The 5,820-nt window shown below is 46.6% G+C and overlaps 1 long non-coding RNA gene across 2 annotated transcripts in view; it reads left to right on the forward strand.

Moving 5' to 3' along the window:
- The window catches only part of LOC114622248, a 36,289-nt gene extending 31,265 nt beyond the window's left edge, over nucleotides 1–5,024 (forward strand). For both annotated transcript variants that reach the window (XR_003711564.1, XR_003711565.1), the window contains one exon: nucleotides 4,993–5,024. This is a non-coding gene — a long non-coding RNA (uncharacterized LOC114622248). The remainder of the gene's footprint in view (nucleotides 1–4,992) is intronic.
- The last annotated feature ends 796 nt before the right edge of the window (nucleotides 5,025–5,820 follow it).

Below are 5,820 nucleotides of genomic sequence, written 5' to 3' on the forward strand. Positions count from 1 at the left end.
TCCACTTCTCTTTGTGTGTACATTTGTCCATACAAATAATTTTCTCTAACTTTTTTTTTTTGTGAAAATTATGTTCATTCATTCAGGGTGTATATGTGAGTGTGCACCACAGAGTATGTTTGGAAGTTAGGGAGGAACTTTTGGGAGCTGGCTCTCTTCTCTACCATGTGGGTTCAGGGAGCAAACTTAGGTCATCAGGCTTGGGGGATAAATATCTTTACCAACTGTCCTAGCCAGTGTTCTGTGAAGAGACACTGTGACCAACACAATTCTTACAAAGGAAAATGATTTAACTGGGCATGGCTTACAGTTTTAAAGGGTTAGACCATTAATGTCAAGGCAGAGCGCACATGCAGGCAGAAGTAGCTGAGAGTTCTACATCTGGATCTGCAGGCAGCCGGAAGATAAAGACACAGAGCCAGGCTTGGGCTCTTGACACTCCAGAGCACACCCAAGGTGACACAAGGTTACACACTACCTAATTCTTTCAAATAGTACCACTCACTGGTGACTAAGCATTCGAATCTATGAGCCTATGGGGCCATTCGTATTCAAACAACCACACCCACTGAACCAAGCGGCTGGCTAGGAATTCTTTAATTGAATGTTTATTCTGTTTGGCCTTGGGCAGATTTGGTATCTAGTGAAGGCTTCTTTCCTATTCTATAGGTGATGCCTTCCTCTGCCATCTTGTCCTCCTCCTCTCCTTCCCCCCTTTCTCCTCTCCTTCTTCAAGATAGGATCTCACTCTATATCCTTGACTAGCCTGAAACTCAATCTGTAGCAGAGGTTGGCCTTGAACTGAGAGATCTACCAGCTTCTACCACAACATTGTCTTCTTATCGTATTATCTTGTGGCAGAAGGAACAAACTGTTCTCTGCTTTGTTTGTTTGTTTTGCTTTTTGTTTTAAATAAGGGCACTAATCTCATTCATGAGGGCTCTACCTTTGTAACCTAATTTGTCACAAGGTCTCCATCCCACAAAGCTCAGGGTTCATTATAGTAGTGTGCAGTGGTCACAAACGTGGACGTCGGAGCCCAGTAGATATGGCCCCAGCACTTGGCTGGGGAGACCTTGCGCATCTTTGGTGACGTAACACCACATTCTTTATAGGTCTGTAAGAAAAACTGTGTCAGCCAGTGTAGACTGGTGTGCTTTGAGCAGAGGTCATCCAGGGATGAAGGATCCCTAATAAGGTGTGGCCAGGGTGCAGGAGGCCACAGAAAGAGTGCAGGTCTCTGGGTCATGTTCTCACCCAACTTAAACTGAGGACACACTACTGCCAGACGCTGTGGACAGAGTAGATGGGGGTAAAGAGGCTGTTTGGCAGGAGCCCTGACCTTGTACTGAGAGAGCCACCTCTGACCTCATTTCTTCTTCCTGCCTCACTAGCCAAATCCAACTGGAGATCACTGGACAGAGAGGCCACCCTCTTGTGACAAAGGGCGAGGCAGAGGGTAAGGGAAAGGAGATCTGGGGCAAATGGGAGGTAATCAGAGCATTTCAATCCAGTAAAGCGGGCTAGGGGGATGGCTCAGTGGGTGAGAGTGTTTGCTGCGTGAGTCTAGGGATCTGAGTTTGGATCCCCAACACACATATAAAAAGCGAGGCATGACCGCACGCACACCTGTAACGCCAACACAGGGGAATAGAGGCGGGGGATTACTGGGACTTGCCACTGCCAACTTAGTTGAAAAACAGCAAAGTCCAGGTTTAACCCTGTTTCAAGGGAATGAGGTCAAGAGTGGAGAGTGATAGAGGAGTGTGGAGAGCTTTTGGGGCTGCTTGGCAGGAATCTGACATTGGGCCATGACAGGGAAGTAAGTTCAGTCAGGAATCTAAATCTTAGGCTAGAACAAAGAAGTAGGCTTCAGGCATGAATATGACTGTGGGCTAGGACAGGGAAGTAGACTCAGATATTTTGGTCATCCTGATAAGCTCTTAGAAACTTTGATTATGGGAGTGGTCACGTGACTTTGCTAGTTGCCTGGCTTGTTACTTGACTATTTGCATTTATTGTATTACTAATTCCTCAACCTAGAACTCACCTAAATACATGCATGTAATTAAAATGATATAAAAGCAAATTGGGAAAAAAATAAAGCCGCCTTCATTTTCAGAATTGGCTTCGGGCATTCTACAGTGTTGTCTAATCGTCTTTTTCCTTTTTAATCCTCACTCCTGTGCTGGAGAACCTGTTGACTGACTGGGCTGGCCTGGTCAGAAGAGGACACCTGACATTCATTTCCCTCTGGCTTCTGAGCATGCGTATCTGCATACACACACACGTACACACACCACGAACACACATAGATACACATGCACCATATATATATACATATACATATATACATATATAAACATACACATACATACATACATACACACACACCACACATGCATATATACACATATAAGCATATACACAAACATACATACACAGTACACACACATACAAACATACACACCACACATACATATAGACACATACCACACACATATAAATACCACACACACATACCACACAAATGCACACATACCACACATACATAAAAATATACATGCATATATACACACTACACAATACATACATACATGCATACATACACACACATACCACATAAACACACACACACACAGAGCACAGCAGCACTTACTAAAATTGTAGTAATAGTAGTAAAAACAATCTATGGTTCTGAATGACAAAGGAAAACATATACATATATACATAAATGAGTAGAGCAACAACGGACCATCCTTGGAGAATTTGTGTGCTCAGCGTTGACTCACAGTGAGGAACATAATAGAAGAAAGAGCAAAGCCATGGAATAGATTGTGCCAGGCACCACTCCAAAGAGCTCATGCACATTCAGTTTTTAATTCTCATGTCCGACCTGTAACAGGCACTCCTCTTCCTCCTCCTCTCCTTCCTCCTCCTCTTCCTCATCCTCCTCCTCTTCCTCCTCATCCTTTTTCCTTCTCCTACTTTCTTCTTTCAAGACAGCATCTTGCTATGGGGCTATGTAGCCCCAACTGGTCTGGTACTTGATAGATATAGACCTGGCTAGCCTTGAACTCACAGAGGTCCACCAATCTCTGCCTTCTGTGTACTGGGATTAACTCTGTGTGCCACCACTCCTAACCGGGTACTGTTCTTGTCTCCGTTTAATTGAGGAGGAACTGAGGCAGGGAGAGGCTGGCTCACTTGGCTGAAGCTGCACAGCTAACAGGTAGCCTAGGCAGGCTGATCTTAAAGGCATCGAGGCACTCCCCCTCTCCCCGCCCCAGATAAAAGGCTGGAACAAATATAGAGGAAACAGCTAATCAGGTGGGTGGGGGGAGCACAGGGCTCGTGCTGGGGAGTGGAGCGATACCAGGATACCTTATAGAAGGAGCTGAAAGCCAATTGGTAGGCTGAGAAATTTGGCCCCCTTTCTGGCGAGTGGTGGAGTCACTTGGGAGATCAGAGGAAAGGCATTCCCAGAAGAGTTCTGGGAAATTAACCTGTGTGCAGAGTGAAAATAAGAAAGCATGGAGAGTTTGCAAGCCAGGCAATTAGTCAGAGGATGCTGCACCGGACCAAGAGGTCTTGAGTGAGATGGAGGACGGGACACTGGAATTTCAGTACAAAAGCTTCTGGGGACTTGGACCTGATGAGGCAAATGGGTCCAGGATGGCTGAACAAAGAAAAAAAGATCAAGTAGTTTGGGACCCACATAACGGGCAAGTGAAGGCCTCAAGTGTAACACTTAGCCATCTTCACTGGGCATGTTGGTGTTAGGGATGGGGAGGTATGTGTTTTCTAGTTACAAAGCAGATAACATGCGACGGCCCCACCCACCCACACCACATTGTGCTGTACAATGCTGGTCCATTTCACCAGATTTGCTCCTGGGCAAATTCACTTGGGAGCCTGTAACTGCATAGGTGTGGATTCCATGCCCCCTCCCCCACTTCCCCTGTGTACTGAAGATCAGGGTTTTAGGATGCTGGAGGCTCATCCTGGGGAAGCCGGAAGTCAGCTCTGTTACCCTGTGGTAACGCTGCCTCTCTAGCTGCCCTGTTTCCCACAGGATGCATCTCCTTAAAAAGAGAGGGATGGATGGCTGACACATTTCCTGAAGTGGCTTTTTTTCCCCCAATGTCCCAAGTCCTGCTATCTTTCTCATAAGTGGCTCTAACAAAATACAAAGCCTGGAGAAAAAAGGGGGTTGGAGTGTGTGAGCAAGAAAGGTCTCCTAGGATCTTAAACTCCAGAGGAGTCCATCTCGATGTCTGGCTTTCAGCTTGTCTAAGGGACCGGGTGCAGAGCCTTCTCGAAATCCACCCGACATGAATTAGCCTGAAGTAAAAGTAGGTGTTTATCTCAAGTCATTGCCTCAAACAGCCAACTACCTGTTGGAAGAAAGGTCTGATCGATGCCAACCAGAGCAGCCGTGCGTGAGCTGTTACACAGCGGTTAGTATTGATCAGAGCCAAAGGCTGCCCATAGGAATGTGGAACAAACTGACAGGCGGAGAAGAGGGAAGAAGGAAACGGCCTTCGCTGGTGGCAGCTGTGCAGAGCAAAGCCGATAAAAAGTCAATTCCACTTAGCGGAATCACTGCTAACTAAATATTTGGGGGGCCAGAGCCTTCCTGGGTAGTGGCTGCAGGAGCTCTGCTTCCAAACTGAGACATCAAGCAAGCTCAGGGAGTGGACAGGTGAGGTCCTGGATCTGGTGATGGGTAAGAGAAGAGAGCCCTAGGTGGAGGGTGAGAGGCCTTGGCCTCCGCTGGGATGGCTTGAGATCCCTATAGGACAACCTGATTCACAGGAAGCTTAGCTATTGTTTGGCTCTGGACGGAAGGGTTTGCTGTGTTGAAAGCTTGATCCACCAGCTTGGTGGTTGCTATGAGGAATTGGTGGGACCTAGTGGAAGGGGTTGGGTCACTAGGGGTGTGCCCTTCAAGAGAATATTAATCTCTATCAAATCCATCCCTCCCCTCAGGACACAGGGAATTTGGCAGAAGAGGAGGCAAAAAGAGTGTAAGACCTGGATGGTTATAGCCGGGCAGTGGTGGCGCACGCCTTTAATCCCAGCACTTGGGAGGCAGAGGCAGGCGGATTTCTGAGTTCGAGGCCAGACTGGTCTACAGAGTGAATTCCAGGACAGCCAAGGCTACACAGAGAAACCCTGTCTCAAAAAACCAAAAAAAAAAGACCTGGATGGTTGACACCGCCAAGGAGACATGGTGTTCTAGACACAGCTGGATGGATGTGGATGGGAACTCACAGACACTGAGGCAGCATGCCCAGGGACTTCTCAAGTCTGCACTTGATGGATCCTAGAGCCGAGAGAAGTGGATACCTGCCGCCATCCCTAACCCAGAAACCATCTCCAATTGATAACCACCTATAAATGACAAATTAGTTTTCTCCAAGGGAGTCTCACTGGGGAAACAAGCTACTCTGAAGGGTGGGCTGCAGGCCCAGCACTGGACGCCCAACAGAAAGTGAACTCAATGTCTTCTCTGGAGATTCCCTGTCTCATTGTGTCATGCCAGGACTCTTTAGTTTTTTAAAATTTATCTTTTTTTTAATTTAGTTTTCTTTCTTTTTCTCTCTCTCTCTTTTTTTTTTTACCTTATAGGTCCTTTGTGTGTGTATGTATGCATATATATATGTGTGTGTGTGTGTGTGTGTGTGTATACACACACACACACACACACACACACACACATATGCTTCCAGTTTTGTGTTTTTAGCAGATTCCTGAATGTGCAAACAGGTGGGTCTCTGCATCTGCGTCTGTTTCTTGTGCTTTTTCTTGGACACC

This window comes from Grammomys surdaster, unplaced genomic scaffold, assembly GCF_004785775.1.
Source record: "Grammomys surdaster isolate TR1022 unplaced genomic scaffold, NIH_TR_1.0 187, whole genome shotgun sequence".
In the NCBI taxonomy this organism is placed as follows: domain Eukaryota; kingdom Metazoa; phylum Chordata; class Mammalia; order Rodentia; family Muridae; genus Grammomys; species Grammomys surdaster.